Below are 16,302 nucleotides of genomic sequence, written 5' to 3' on the forward strand. Positions count from 1 at the left end.
ACCGCCGCCGCCGCAGTCCCGGCCGGTCACCTTGACTCGGGCCGCAGTGGTTGCCGCCGCCTCCTCATGGCCCTGGGAGCGGCCCAGCGGCAGCGGCGCTTTCGCTCGGAGGCTGGGGCCGGGCTGAGCCGGGCCGGGGCCGGGCCGGGCGCAGCTGGAGCGCGGGCCGACGCGAGAGCCAAGCCGGTGCCCAGCCGCAGTAGGAACCGTCCGCTCCCGGGCTTGAGCGGCGGGCAACACAGCCAATCGGCACGCAGCGCCAGACCAGCACCCCCCAACCAGCTCGTCGCAGGGGCGGAGACACGCAAATTGACCGGCTGGTCGCTTCAGTGCGCAGCCGCTGCAGCTGCGATCCTCTCCTGCCTGGGCCTTTGCGCGCTGGTAGACGCCAGCTCAGCCTGCAGGGATGCTCCGCTGCCCTCGTCACGGGCTCGGTGCCCCGCCACGCCCATTCTCTCCCTAGAAATAGCCGTGCATCTCATGTCCCACACATCCTTCCAGGCCTCACCAATTTCCCCCTTAAATCCCTACCTAAGATTTATCATTTTCGACAAAAACATGTTTCGTGCCCATTCTTTAAGACTGAGGTAGGCACCGAGCACAGAACGTCTGAGCCACAAGACACCTCGGAGATTCTCAGGTCCAGACCAATTATTTCACAATTGGACGAAGTTAGACCCAACCTGGTGAAGGGTCTTGCCCAAGACCACTCAAGGGCACACCTGGGGATGAGCCTGGATCCTGCCTCCTGCACCAGATCTTTAGTCTGTGCCAGGTACGATGAGGTAGGTGAGCACAGAGGTTGTCATTTGCTCAAAGTTACAGAAATAATAAGTTACAAAGACAGTAAAAGCCAGGTCTGTGAAGACCTGGGAGTCCAGGACCACAGCAAAATCGTTCTGTGCCCCCACAGAAAGGACGTAGAATACTCTTTCCTACTCCGAATGCTTCTTGGACGCGTAGACAAATAGAACATCATTTTCACGATTTCAAATTAATTTTGCAGTAACAAACAGAAAGCATATAGAAAGATTTGGTTACTGTGTTTCCCAAAGCTTATAGAAGGGGGGAAAAAAAGCAAGAAAAATAGAGTCAATAGAAATTAAACCATTTCTAAGTCTTGGAAGTATCTTTGAGGGAAATTTCTGCTATTGTATTAACAGTGATCATCAAAGAATATTCTTAACTCTTTTACTCAAAGAGAACTAGAGGCTAAATAGGCAATGGTTCTGCTCAGAGCCTCTGTATTCAGAAATATTCAAGGTGGGAGTTCAGTGCAAAAGTTGGAGAGACACATTGCCAGGGATCAAACCCTGGTTCTGCCATCAGTGGGCAAGGTACTCAACCTTTCTGTGCCTCCATTTCTTTGTTGAGAAAATGAATGTAATGAAGATAGCACCCTTTTCAGACAAGTTGTTGAGAGGATGAAACGAAATGATATATGGAAGAAGGCCTGGCACCTAACAGGAACTCAGAAAACATTAGCTATTATATTTACCTGTGTGACTTTGGGGAAGCAAAGATGTTTAGCACAAAGTTTGCAATACATGCTCACTAAATGGCATCTATTATGAGCTATCAGTGTGCTGGAAGTTGCTACAGAAGCTCCTTCCCTCAGGAAGCCCTCACCTGTTCTCCTAGCAGCGTAGATGGTAGCCAGGGCTAAATTCCAGAATAACCTGATGGAGGATATCCTGGGCCAATGAGGGGAAAACATTCGAGAATTACCCAAAGTGTACTAGCTCAAGACAAGAGAATATGCTGGGATTGGATTTTCAGCATGTTGGATCAAGGAAGCTGGAATATAAGACTAAGTAAGTAAGAAATCTTGAGATTTGAGATTTAACACGGTAGTCAGGGCCTCAGGGATTGGGGTGGCAAAAAAGAGTGCCTAATTCTCAGTGAACTAGAAATTCTGTATCATAAATCCTTCCTCTACCTGGCAGATGGTAGAAGTAAACACCCTGAAATGGACATACAGGTGATTCTCACTAATCACAGATTCCAAATCCATATCTGTGAATTAGCCTACTTAGAAGAATTCATTTGTAACCCCAAAATAAATAATTACAACACTTCCATGTTCCATGGTCATGTATAGAAGATGAAAAATTTGAGTCAAAGTGCAGATTTCTAGCTGAGATCGAATAAAGTGACATTCTGCCTTTTTGTTTCAGCTCTCATACTATAAACAAGTACATTTTTCCAATTCAGTACTGATTTTTGCGTTTTTTTTTTTTTTTTTTTGGTGATTCACTGTGTAAAGTAGTCCCCAGGCATAGTGCTGAAATGCTGTTTAGGGTTCCTAGGCACAAGCAAGCTGTGATGTGCCTTACTGAGAAAATACATGTTAGATAAAACTCCATTTGGGTGCATATTACACACAGTGCTATCAGTTAAGTTTGATGTTAGTAAATCAACAACATGTATTTAGTAAGTTATCTTATTAAAACTTAGATAAAATAAGATCATACAGTAATGTTGACTGGTTGATAAAAATGTTATGATCAGAGGCTCATAGGAACTCAACTTCTATATTTCCTCTAAGAGCAATAGTTTAGTATTTTCTCAATTAGCATTCACAAATTTTATATGACAAAATTACTGCAAATAGTGATAAACAACTGTATTTTTCACTAATAACCCTTCCAGCAAAGGGTTGCTGGGAAATGTAGTTCCCAAGCTTCTGAATCCTACAATATATGGGAAAGTAGAAAGGGGAAATAATATTAACTGTTCCAGATAATACAGTGCAACAGGTAAAATCATTTGATGACTTTGAAAGAAAATGTTAATTATGCCGTAAGCTTGGCAATGTACATATGCTTTTTGTTTCTTTGTTGGTGCTAAGGATTTAACCTGGGGCCTCACACATGCTAAGCACATGCTGTATCAGTGAATCATACCCCAGCCTCTACAATATCCATCTTTAGTCAATCAGAGATGGACATAAAGATGATCCTTGTTACAGGAGGTAACAGAGGATCCTTGTCACAGAATCTACCACCAAATGCTATGATACGATTTCACATGTGTCATAGGGACCTTATTACCTGTGAAAATGTGCAATAACTGAAGGAAACATTTTCCTAGGGCCAAAGGCATAAAGGAAAGATGCTAGGCTGTGAGAACTTATTAGTTTAAGTTTCCAGTCAAGTAGGACTCAGGCCTTTGAGAAGGGGCACTTCCTGGCTAGTGCTGGTACCTCTGAGAGGAGATGCTGAGTCTGGTTCTGGAAGCACGAGAAAAAATGGGAAACTTGCCAGGTGTGATGGTGCATGCCTATAATCCTTGCGGGGTGAGAGGCTGAACCAGGAGAATCACAAGTTCAAAGCCAGCCTCAGCAACTTAGCAAGGCCCTAAGCAACTTTGTGAGACCCTATCTCAAAAATAAAAATAAAATTTAAAAAGACGGGGGATGTAGCTCAGTGGTTAAGCACCCCTGGGTTAAATCACTAGTCCCCCACCCTGCCTCCAAAAAAAAAAAAAAAGGAAGAAAGAAATAGGAAACTAGGAATAACTGCTCCTCCCACCAATAGGTGGAATCTGTCTCACAGCCCTGCAGTTCAGGCTGGCCTTGTGTCTTACTTGATGAGCACAATGCAGTGGAGGTAACAGTATGGGATGTCTGAGCCCAGTCCTTAAGAAGCCCTACAGCTCTGCATTTGCCCTCATGGAATTCTTCTAATTCCTTGTGAAGAGGCCCAAACCAACCTGCGAGAGACACATGGCATCAGCTGCCAGACATGAGACCACCATGGATCATCTAGCCCTAGATTAACCACTGGATGACTGCAGCTAGGTGACTGACTCCAGGAAAGTCCAAAAAAGGACCAATCAGCTGAGACAAACCCAAATTGCTGATCCACAGAGTCAAAGAAAATGAAATAGCAGTTGTTTTAAACCAGTAAGTTTGGGGGAGTTTGGAACATAGCAATAGATAACCAATATAAGTATCTTCACATCCTGTGATCATAATGAGAAGTACATTTACATATCTCTTCCCAAAGCCCACCTATGACCAACCATCTTCTAATTCTTTTCTTCCCAAACTCATGACATCCAGCCAAACCACTAACCACTGCCAGTGAATCTATGTGTATCTGCACTCTGGCCATCTCTTAGTCTACACAAAGTGGACAATCATATGTTTAGCCCACTGGGAAGATTTCTCTTTATATCATCTTTCAGAGACACTCTTGAATGGAGCTATAACTTTTTAGCAGTTCAATTCTGGACCTAAATTTGGATTATAGTAGAGGAGGCAATACAACAGGAGTGTTATGGGCATTTGAGTCAATTATTCAAGCATCTGAACCTCTGGACATTCTTGAGCTCATTCTTCATATTATACCATTTCCATTTGATGATGGATTGCTACTGCCCATGCCCAACCTTATGGCTTCATGGATCAGATAATACTCAGTTTGTGATGAGCAGCTCAGTCACATGGTCATTCAATGGGTTCAGTGTTAAATATTCAGTTTCTTTTTTTTTTAATATTTCTTTAGTTGTTGTTGGACACATGCCTTTATTTTATTTATTTTTTTATGTGATGCTGAGGATCGAACCCAGCGCCTTGCATGTGCTAGGCGAGCACTCTACCGCTGAGCCACAACCCCAGACCTAAATATTCAGTTTCAACAAGGGCTCAGCAGTAAGATACGAGCTGTCTCCCCAAAGGAGAAACATCTACAGAAGGTATGGCTTTGCAAAGGTCTGTATTATGATTCTTCTACTGGGGCTCAGCAAAGTCTCCATAGAGCACAAAGTCTCCATTAGCCACATGCATTCAGAATGTCATAGAATCTGCTAGGTCAAAAGGCCCAAGTGGCAGAGTACCTTCAGACCCTCTTGCTTTAGGTCCCATTCAAAACCACCATTCCACAGGTTCCCTGGTCAGTGGGTCAGGGGGCCCTCTTGAATATAATATACAATGCCTCCCAAATATATAAGGGCTCACCAAGCATTGTATTCCTTTTTAATGATAAGCTGTGTAAGTTGAAACATTTCTATTTCACATTGGAAGGAAATCCCAACATTCTCCAAGACCTCTAGACCCTCAGAAACTTCAATGAGGTGGTGGGGTCCTGAATCACAAGGTCTGCAACTCCCTAACTGGTGCATATTTGTAAGGCATGTGAAGTACTTGCTACTTCCTGTTTTTGAAGGGGGTGGGTGTTGGTACAGGGGATTGAACCCAGGGGTACTTACCCACTGAGCCATGTCCCCAGACCATTTTTTTTCCCCTAGAGGCAAGATCTTGCTAAATTGATGAGGCTAGCTTCAACTTGTGATCCTCCTGCCTCAGCCTCCCAAGCAGCTGAGGTTACAGGTGTGCACCACCATGCCCAGGGCTACTTCCTGCTAAACAATCTGTAGAGGAATGGCTCCTCCAGGGCACCTTGGTGACCTGCATGCATCCACAGCATCCGTGCAGCAAACACTTGAGTGGCAGCTTCTCTGAGGCTTGGAAGAATGCCTTGTAATCCTCCTGGAGCACAAGACGATGAGAGGTTTGTGGAGCTGCCTTGAGACCATCTCCCACTCACCTCTCTCTCTCTCCCCTGAGAGTTGTCACAAGACAACTGATCACCTACCAGGCTCTGATGAGGTATGAGTATTTCTAGGTCAACCCCCCAGAACAGAATTACCAAGTCTGGGGCTGGGGATGTGGCTTAAGCGGTAGCGCGCTTGCCTGGCATGCGTGTGGCCCGGGTTCGATCCTCAGCACCACATACAAACAAAGATGTTGTGTCCGCCAAAAACTAAAAACAAAAATAAATACTAAAGTTTTCTCTCTCTCTCTCTCTCTCTCTACTCTCTCTCTCTCTTTAAAAAAAAAAAAAGAATTACCAAGTCTGTCCTACAAACTGCTTAGCTGCAATCTAGCATTACCTTCTTAGAAATAGGGGGTCTCACTGCAGTCTTCGGCCTCTTTTGTTTTGATATGGTTGTTACTGGTATGTGAGAGAAGGATCATGGGGTTGGGGCAGCATCTTTGGCTACTCTTCTTTGGCTAAGTAATAAACTGAATCTAAAAATGACTCATTATATGGCTGGAGATACAGCTCAGTTGGTAGAGTGCTTGCCTCATATGCACAAGGCCCTGGGTTCAATCCCCAGCACAATATAAATAAATAAATTAATTAATTAAAATGGCTCATTATAACCTTACTAATCATCAGCTAGGCATTAGCCTTGGCCTTATTTTATCTAGTATGCCTAACACCAGTGCACATGATTTGTCAACAGAGTGGACCAGTGTGATGCTATATGCAATTTCAAGACAGTCAAGATCTCTAGGGATGAGATTATTAGACAGACAAAAGGATCTGAGAAAGCCCAAGACAAGACCAAAAAGATATATGGTCCACCACTGTGTTAGGTTAAAGCAAATTACTTCTGGTGGCCCCTGCAGTTTTGCAGAGGGAAAAAAAGATTGTTTTTCTAAATCCGTGTCTTCATACCAGATGTCAAGGACTGTGTTGATTTTCCTCAGTAGAGATTCCAGACCTGGAACGGTAGTTGCAATTGGAGTAACCATTCTGTGATAAAATTTTTAAAAGTACATATATATGATCTTCATCCCTGAATCCTGGTACAGAGCTCTTAAAATCCTTGTCATTTCCCAAGTGACAGGGGTGAGAGGAGCGCCATTTATTGTTCAGATTATACCCCTTTAAGCCAGGCCTGGGTTTAAGCCATGGAGTTGGATCTTGATAGGCCCCTAGATAGCTTCAGCAAGGGGGATGTTTACCAGAGGAAACAACCATGTGTTGTTTAGAGACCTGGAACTCTAAGCCAACACCAAACCTCCAGGGAGGGGAGAGAGGCTAGAGATGGAGTTCGGTCAACCATGGGCAATGTTCTTACATAAGGACACCTCAAGAAAAATCCCATAAAGAAAAGATTAACATTAAACAGATACATGAGGTGGGAGGGAAAGGGAGAGAAAAGGGAAATTGCATGGTAATGGAGGGAGACCCGCATGGTTATACAAAATTACATATAAGAGGTTGTGAGGGGAATGGGAAAATAAACAAGGAGAGAAATGAATTACAGTAGATGGGGTAGAGAGAGAAGATGGGAGGGGAAGGGAGGGGAGATAGTAGAGGATAGGAAAGGTAGCAGAATACAACAGTTACTAATAGGGCATTATGTAAAAATGTGGATGTGTAACCCACGTGATTCTGCAATCTGTATTTGGGGTAAAATTGGGAGTTGAAAACCCACTTGAATCAAATGTATGAAATATGATATGTCAAGAGCTTTGTAATGTTTTGAACAACCAATAAAAAAAAGAAGAAAAAAAAAAAAGAAAAATCCCATAAACTATGGGGTTCAGAGAGTGTCCAGGCCGAATACATCGCGGTATCAGAAGAGTGCTGAGCCCAGAGGCCACAGGGCAACTGTTTACCCCTTCCCCTATGCATATCTCACATGGGGCTGTTCTTGATTGTAGCATTAATTAAATTTTTAAAAAATGGGGCTGGAATTGTGGCTCAGTAGGTAGAGCGCTCGCCTAGCATGCGCAGGGCCCTGGGTTTGATCCTCAGCACCACATAAAAATAAATGAATGGAATAAGGTATTGTGTCCAACTAAAAAAAATAAATATCTAAAAAAAAAAAACAGTGATAGTAAGCAAAGTGCCACCTTATATTCCAGAAAATTATCAAACATGAGAAGGGGGTCTTGGGAACACCTGGTTTATAGCTGGTTGACAAAAAGTACAAGAGGCATCTGAAGGGGTGTAGTCTTGTGGGACTGAGCCCTTGACCTGCAGGGTCTAGTCTAACTCCAGGTAGGTAGTATCAGAACTGAACCAAACTGTTGGATACCTCATTGGTTTACCCAGAGTTAAAGAATTGTTAATAACCATCAATAATAAATCCCACATATGGTGTCAGCAGCCTTGTGAGTAGAAATAGACCACAGTATATCCAATCCACAGATATTCTTCAAGACTGTGCCTTCTGCACAGGCCAGCAGGAAAATTAAGTAGGGATGAGATAGGAATCACCACCCTGGTAAACTTCAAATCTTTCTGGGCACTCTCTTCTGCATTTCCCCCAGGACAAAGTATTTCTTTTGGTTGAGTAACCAGTAAGGAAGAGGAATTCCAGGGGCTTCCCCTTGGATCTGCCTATCATAAAATCTTCTCCCTACAAGTTAGAGAGCCCATTTGAGGAAAGCTAGGGAAATGGCAATAAAGTAGGTCTATGAAGCTACTGGGCCCAAGTGAGAAAGACTTTGGCCAAAATTCCATTTTTTTCCCCACCTTCTCACCCTAGGCCCTTGGTGGGCCACAATGGTATTTTATATCTCCAGGAACCAGCATCTATTTAGAGTCTTCAATGGACCAAATGTTCATGTCGCCCCAATTCATATGTGGAAATCCTAACCCCCAAGGTGATGGCATTTGGGGATTGGGCCATCTGTGGAAGGTAATAAAGTCATAAGGACAGATCACACATAAAAGGAATCAGTACCCTTATATGAGAGACCCCTGAGAGATTCCTTGGTCCTTCCATTTGTGGGGCTACAGTGAGAAGATGGCTGAATGAGGAAGCCGGGACTTCACCAGCACCAGTGCCAGCACCTTGGCCTTCCTAACCTCCAGAACTGTAATAAATAAATTTTGGTTGTTTATAAACCAACCAGGTATATAGCATTTCATTATAGCAGCACAAACATAGGAAGATGGAGCCAGTATCTAAGAGTTCTCAAAAAATGCACAACCACTTACTTCAGCAAATTCTGAAGCAAGTCCCTTGAAGAAGGCTGGCAGAGGAGACTTACAGTAATGTCTTGTGCCAATGCAGCAGAACCCTTTCTTGAGGAAACCTGACCTCTCCTCCACCGTGGAGGTTAAGGGCTATGAACTGGCTTGGGTCTGGAACTGGGTGAAAAGTTATAGCTTTGGGGGGTACATCTATGATAGGCAGAGCACTGTTTAGCATGTGCAAAGACCTGAGTTCCACCTCCAGCATGCCCCCCAAAAGCTGTGACTTTCCATTGTGGAGACTCAAGTTGAATTTCTGGGCACCAGAAATTGTTCCTATTATAGTGAGTCAGGCAATGTTTTTTAGCAGCCTGCTTATTTCATGCTGAGGAATACCATGATCAATTAACTACTTCCAAATTCCATATCAGTCACAACATTCTGATTACCACTTTGTCCTTGCTGCCTGCCCACGGTGGCCATTCTGAGATCCCATTATCTTCACTAAACCCATGTTTTAGTCAAACCACCAAGTACACAGTGCCCCTTCTAGCTGCATGAGCCAACTCAATATATCCAGACTTACTGGTAAATCAGTAGATTCATTCAGTCCTGTCCAGTGTGGCATTCTGTCTTCCTGGGTCTCACCATTGCCAAACATATTCCCCAGGCTTTTTGATACAAATTACAAAATCTGGGAATCGTCTTACAATATAAACCACTTCCCTCCAGACCATGCTTTGTATTCTGAAGTATGCTGAAGCCTGACTCTAGATGCAATTCTAGAGATGATTAATTTGGGGAATGATTAAGTGGTGGTTGGAGTGGGTCTCGAAGAGAATAGTCATCCTCTTAAAAGGGAACTGTCCCAGGTGATATTATTGCTAATCTTCAACAAGGAAATGCTTTTCCCTTCAGACATGGAAGGGCAAGCTTCTTCCTTCCATGGAAGGGAAGGAAGGATCAGAGACTCTTCAGGGTTCAAGATTCTCAGATTTCTGAACCTACTTTGATGCTCCCTCAAGGATTCTGGGTTCCATTTTTTTCTGAATCAGTGCCCTGTTTTCATGAGAAACATAGCAAGTCTTGGAACTCAACTAACAATTCTGCAAACCCAAAATTAAATTTGGGTCTGATTTTCACTGAGGTTAACCCCTGTGAAAGTGGTCAAAATCAAAATGGAGTCACTTATGTTGACCTTAACAAAAAATTAATAAATAAAGCCAGGAGGCTAGGAAAGAGGGGTTCTTGTGCATGATCATTTGTAACTCACAAAGGCTCTGCCAGAACCACAAGCTTGGCACAGAGGCCACCACAACTGTATACAAAAAGTACTCTGCAAGGACATCAGCCCAGCAACTGTACGACCCTTGACGTCACCCTTGTTGTTAACCACTGTGGCCAGAGATTGTTACCATCCTCATTTTTGCCTTTATAAACCTGCCCTCGCCTCACCTCTTTTTTTTTAATCTGTATTTATTTCACTTATTTATTTTTATGTGGTGCTAAGGATCGAACCCAGTATCTCATAAGTGTGAGGCAAGCGCTCTGCCACTGAGCTATAACTCCAGCCCCTCGCCTCACCTCTTTGATAAGCCCATGGTTGATTATGGCACAGGTATTCCCCTGTGCAACGTCATGCGATTCCCAAATAAAACTTGATTTTGCTTTGAACACTCTACACCTCAAGAAAGAAGGGATTCATAAAAGCTCTTTATTCTCTGACCATGGCTTGAGGGGTCAGCAATTTCTTTCTGTAAGTGCTTCACACAATCAGGAAAAGCCATCGCCGTCTCAGTCCCTGAAGTGATTATTCCTACCTCAATGGTCAAGCCAGTGGCCATGTGGTCTCCTAAGACAGTGCTTTAATAGATATTTCATCAAAACTAACTTGGAATGAGCATTTAACCAATAGCAATGCAGCTGCAGGCTGGGGGTTCCCAGTCTACCATTTCCCATTGGAAGTGGGTCAGCACTGTACTCAGGATCAGGAACATGATCAGATCCTCCAGAATCCCAGCTTTGAGAAACCAGTCAGAGTCCAGGCCAGAAGACAGAAACCACACTACTCGTTTAGGCAGAGAGAATTTAACTTAGGAAATGAGTTAAATATATATTAGAGGTCTGAGAAGAAAGAACCACTAAACTATGAGTGTAAATAACTGTCCCTTGGGATGGGGAGAAAAAAAAGGTAGTCTTTGGAATAATCAGAATCTGGAAGTTTGGAGGAGGACCCAGGTTAATATTAGGGAAAATGTATTAAACACCTATCTCTGTGTTTTGCATATTGGCCTGTTTTTCTCCTGAGATCAACCATATTAGGGTATATTTCACATAAAATAAAACGTGCCCATTTTAAATATTCAGTTTGATGAGTTCTGACAAAGCCATACATCCAGGTAAGCACCTAGCAGTTATTATTTTATCTCAGTTCCACATAAGTCTGTGAGCTGTGCAGGGTCAGAGACAATAAAGATCTCCTTTCTGCGTCTCAGTGCCCGCATGGCACAAAGCCCCATATTATCAATGAGGCACCTTCTGGAAACACTGACTCCAAGGGAGATGAGACGATCCTCTGAAACTTCAACTTTAAATCCAAGTGGAGGAAATCAGAACTAAGATACGTAAGGATACCTTAAAGACAGGTTGATTCTCAGCCCAAGAAAACTTGACTGTAAAAGAAAAGGTTAACAGTCTAAAGAAGGGATAGATCTATTACATTCACTTGAAGGCAGGTTGCTTGGTCACTGAGGACCTTACTGGAAATGCAGAGCTTAAGAGCAGGACTGTGCCTTCTACATGCCCCATCTTAGGCCAAGGCTTCAGACACCTTGGCCTTTTTCAGCTGTCCATACATGCTGAGAATCCTCCAGCCTTGGGACCTTTGCACATGCTCATGCTTCTGCCTGAATTGCTATTCATCCCTACTCCTTGCTTACCTAGTTAACACAGGCTTCTCTCAAGTGTCACTTCCTCCAGCGCTTCCCACCACCCTGAGGTCAGGTTTCACTGCCATAAGTTCTCATAGCTCCCTTTTACCTTTTCTTCACTGTGTTAGGATTATAGACTATGTCACCATGTGATGGCCGTTTCTCCACTGCTGAACTCTAAGCTTCCCGCGGGCCTGGACTGTGTCACCTTTGCTCACCACTGTGTCCCCCGTGCACAAGTTTGCATAATTGACATTCACTATGTAAAGTATGGCAAGCTCTGAAGTCACACTCCATCTCACATCACTCTGAAGTGGTATGACTTTGATCAATTTATTTCATCTCTGGAGTCTGTTTCCTATAAAACAGAGGGAGGTAGTAGTACCTCAGTATTGCTCAGCTTTGTGTAGCTACAAAAAAACTATTTGAGGGCTGGGGATATAGCTCAGAAAAAAAAAAAAAAAAGAAGGGAAAAAATATTTAGGCTGTTAACTTTATAAAGAGAAGTTTATTTAGCTCATAGTTTTGGAGGTAGAAGTCCAAGTGGTTTGACCTCTGGTGAGGTAGATACACCACAGCAGGAACACATGTAGGAGCAAAACAGTCATATCTCCAGTCCCTTTTGAGGGCACACCCCAATGTTCTAAGGACCTCCCGCTAGGCTCCATCTCCCCATCCCACCACCCTGGCACCAAGCCTTTCACACAGGCTTGGGGAACATTCAACATGTAAACCACAGCAACACCTCACAGAATCCTTTTGAGGATTCCAGGAAGTAATGAATGAAAAGTACTTAGGATATTGTCTAGCACCTATTAGATGTTTAATAAGAGTCGGTCATCACTGGTAGTACTACTAGCTTAAAATTAATGAGTTAAACATGTTACATTTTAGCAATCACTTATATTTCATAATAAAATTTAGCATAACATACTAATGCTACGTCTTGGTGACTGGGAGTTTACTTTCCCTGGGTGCCACAGATGGCTTTCCAAGTCTAGGAGCCTGAGGGCTGGCCCCAGATCTAGCAAAGTCCCAAGGCAATGCACCCTGGATTCCCAGCTTGCTGACCTTCCTTGATATAAACCTCCCTCTCTGCAACAATGTTCTCTATGAAAAGCCTTTTAAACGTGATTTGAGTTCTACTGCCTCCCCATGGCCACAAAGTGAAACCCAAATTTCTTAGCCTACACTAAAATACAGCATACCTCAACATCTGGCTCTCTTTTCCAACAGTAGGGTAAGAATGTCCCACTTCCCCCAACATCAACAACACTGGGCACTGTAGAAAAATGGTCTCTCATTATCACTTTAACTGCTTTTTAGTGAGGTAAAATATCTTAACTATGTATTTATTAGCCCTAAGTATTTCTTTTGTGGATTGTTTATGCTCTCTCCCCTTCTTAAATTGGATTATTCATTTTTTCTTATTAATGTTAAAAATTCTTGTTCTACATATTACACAGTGTTTTTATTTCTCAACTTGCAGTTTTCCATTTTTTATGGCTTTGTTGTCTTCTTTTACTAAACATTTTACATTGTATATAGTGAGATCTATTTTTTCCCTTAGAGTTTTAGTCTCATCAAAAATCTTTGCTATAAACAAAAATGTCAATTAGTCTTCATGTCCATTTTTTTTAGACTAGTATGCTCATTGTTTCATTTTTCTACAATTTCCTACTTAAATAAGTCACCTGAATTTTGCTTCATGGTCCTGCTTCACCTAGCTGGGCTTCTTAGACTAGGTCACTTCTGGTCCCTCCTCCCTCCAGCAGGATACGGGTTCTCAAGGGACCTCAAAAGTAGCCCCAGATACTGAGCTATAAACAAAAATATCAATTAATTCTTCATGTCCATTTTTTTTAAACTAGTATGCTCATTGTTTCATTTTTCTACAATTTACTATTGTAGTAAAACAATAGTAGAGTAAGACTGAGCCTCTACTTACAGGATGTGTCCCGGGCTCCACCAGGATTCTGCCCTCCAGGACCTGAGGGTGTAGCCAGCCATCTTAGGACCCTGGGAAAGAATATAGCAAGCTCTATGTGGCTGACCAATCCACATAGAGCCTCCTGCAAGGGGACCACCAACCCTTTCCATGCAGGTTGGACAATTGCATCCAGACAGTCCCTGACACATCGCTGGGAGCTGTTTTTAAGTGCAATCATGGGCAAGAGGCACAGGCCTTACCTCCAATGTGGAAGTCCCCAGTGTCACAGGGCCTGCAGCTGGGCACCCCTGACCACAGTCGGAAGTGGGGCCTTTCAACAGAACTTGGTAGCAGGAAGCCCATTCTGGGGACAGGGGGAAATGCAGTGGAGGAATTAGAAGGGAACTGGTAGTTCAGTTACTGAAACGTAACAGCATTCCTATTTCACCACCTGCCTGATCAGGGGGTGCAGCAGGCAAGGAGGAATGGAGAGGCCGTGTGATGAAAGGGCAAAGAGAAAGTGAATAAAACCAGCCACTGGCTTGAGAGCCTTCCTGTGCAGAGACAGCACAGGCAAGACAGGGCCAGCCAAGGCACCACGGAGAGTAAGAAGAATCAGCCATCAAAGGGGAAGGAGGAGGCTCTAGAAAGTCAGATGCTGGAGTCCAGGCTCAGAGCCCAGATCTCCCAAAGTCAAGGCAATGGCTGACTTTCAATTTTCACACAGATATTTAGAGAAGTAAGGGGAAAGAGAGAAGGAGCTGAAGATGAAAGAAAAGAAAAATCATTTAGAAAATCCCCAAAGATAGCTCAAGGGACCCAGGTGTGTGGTGAATAGACTGTCTGGCAGTGACAGGCTGGTTAAACAGTCACAGAAAAGATCAGGTTGCCAAAGAAGTGTTCCTCCAAGTATTGGGCTCTACCACTTCAGTTCCAACAAAACTACCAGAAACAAGTCCCAGAGTCATATTGATTAAAACCCCGAAATGGAGAAGGTGTGGGTGATGTAAAGAAGAAATATGTCCTTTTGGCCTAGACTCTATAAAGAAAAGACAATAGCCCAGTCACATGTAGCCTGGAGCAACCCAGAGAGAGGGTTAGACAGAGATGGGAATGTTGTCACAGAATGTTTAAACATAATGTGGCCAAGGGCGGAAGCACCAGAGAAGCAGATTTGGGATTCAGGACAAGGACTTTGTATCATCAAAAGCTGTCAAATTTCCAAGTCCCTTGGGAAGCAGCAGTTTCCATAAGCAGAAACTGCAGATGATGGATGTAGACCAGTGTAAGAATCCCAGCATCGGCAGGTCCCTGTGAGGTCTCTTCCCACCATTATGGAAGGGCGCAGATCTCTCCGTTCCATATCCGACACTCTGGGAGAAGGGGACAGTTCAAAATTACCTTTTTATCTGTTCATTTAAAAGAATTGCGCGTGTGTGCCTGTGCACACATAGTATCTGAATATGCCCACAGGATTCATGGGAAGCTTTGGCCATGTGTTCACAGTGGGGCCCAGGAGAGCCCATCAAGGACAAAATGTCCCCAGGGCAGAACCCACAAGGGAGAAGTGCTAGGGCCTCACTGCCTCACAGCAAGGCTGAGGTGGGCTCATCTGTCCTGCAAAGCAAGGCTGTCACAGCAGCACATCCAATGACACTATCTGAACAGCTTCTCCTGGGGTAATGTCACTACTCTGCAGCCTTCCAGACCCCACCCCAGACATCACCACAATAGCCAAGTTAGGCTATCCTTAGGGCTGAGGCAGAATAAAAGGAGCCCCAGTGAGCAAGCTGTTTCAGAGACAAGGGTCTGGGAACCAATTCACCTGCCCTGAGTGGACAGCAGGCACTCTGTTCTCTCAGATTCTGGAAGGTGGTCCTGGGGGAGTCCACATTACAACCCCCTGTGACACACACAGATCTCCCCCCTTTACATCATTGGTACTCTGAACCAAGCAAGGGGGAGGAAGAGCTTTATCATACACCTTGATAAGCACGGCAGAGCAAGCACACCACGGGGCTTCCATATACACCCCAGGTCAACGCGCTGTCTAATCTCTTCCCTCACAGTGGCCTCTTCTGTCACTGCATGTGTGCACGTGTGTGTTCTGATGTTTTGAGCCCTCTCTGCTGACAAAAGGCATGCAAACTAGACCTACTGCAAAAACCCAAACATCACAACAGATGTTCAAATATGTCCCTGAGGTCTGAGAAGCATTCAAGGAAATGGTCCAGGAAATAGAGATGAAGACCAGCAGGCAAAATTGGACAGGGGCTGGTACTTTAACATTTGAAAGGGCATCATGAACATCCCCGAAGCCTGCAGGGCAGAGTCAACACCTGAATTGCAACTGGAAGAAACGAAAGTGAGGATAAGTCTGACTTCAGGACAAATGGAAGGCCAATGGCCTTTGCCAGGAATGCAGCCCAGGAAGATCTATATATGTGCTCTGACTCGGTCTATCTGCTCCCATGGGTGCTCCCACCACCAGGATCACATCCTCTTGGATATTCCTCTAATCCTGTGGGAGGGAAGGTTGGGCTACTTTTCGAGCCCATGGGAATAGGCACACTATCAGGAGCCACTGCCTCACAACATGTCTAAGCCCTAAGAGTCAAACTGGGGTCAAAGAGGTTGCTTAAGGTCGTGGTAAGGCAAAAGCAGGGCTAGAAGGCAGGCCTCCTGTTGGGCCTGTGGATGCACTTTCTTCATCCTC

General features: G+C 44.1%; 1 protein-coding gene across 12 annotated transcripts in view; it reads right to left on the reverse strand.

Moving 5' to 3' along the window:
- Ralgps1 (Ral GEF with PH domain and SH3 binding motif 1) overlaps nucleotides 1-13,862 on the reverse strand; it is a 258,635-nt gene extending 244,773 nt beyond the window's left edge. For 4 of the 12 annotated variants that reach the window (XM_048813023.1, XM_015497570.2, XM_015497567.2 and 1 more), the window contains exon 1: nucleotides 3-238. The gene's annotated coding sequence lies outside the window, so the exon portion shown is untranslated. Of the gene's footprint in view, nucleotides 1-2; nucleotides 240-13,604; nucleotides 13,676-13,846 lie in introns of those variants that run through there. The other 8 variants (XM_015497573.2, XM_015497572.2, XM_048813024.1 and 5 more) reach the window with 5 other exon arrangements.
- Between the last annotated feature and the right edge of the window lie 2,440 nt (nucleotides 13,863-16,302).

The sequence above is a fragment of the Marmota marmota genome, unplaced genomic scaffold, assembly GCF_001458135.2.
Source record: "Marmota marmota marmota unplaced genomic scaffold, marMar, whole genome shotgun sequence".
Taxonomy (NCBI): Eukaryota; Metazoa; Chordata; class Mammalia; order Rodentia; family Sciuridae; genus Marmota; species Marmota marmota.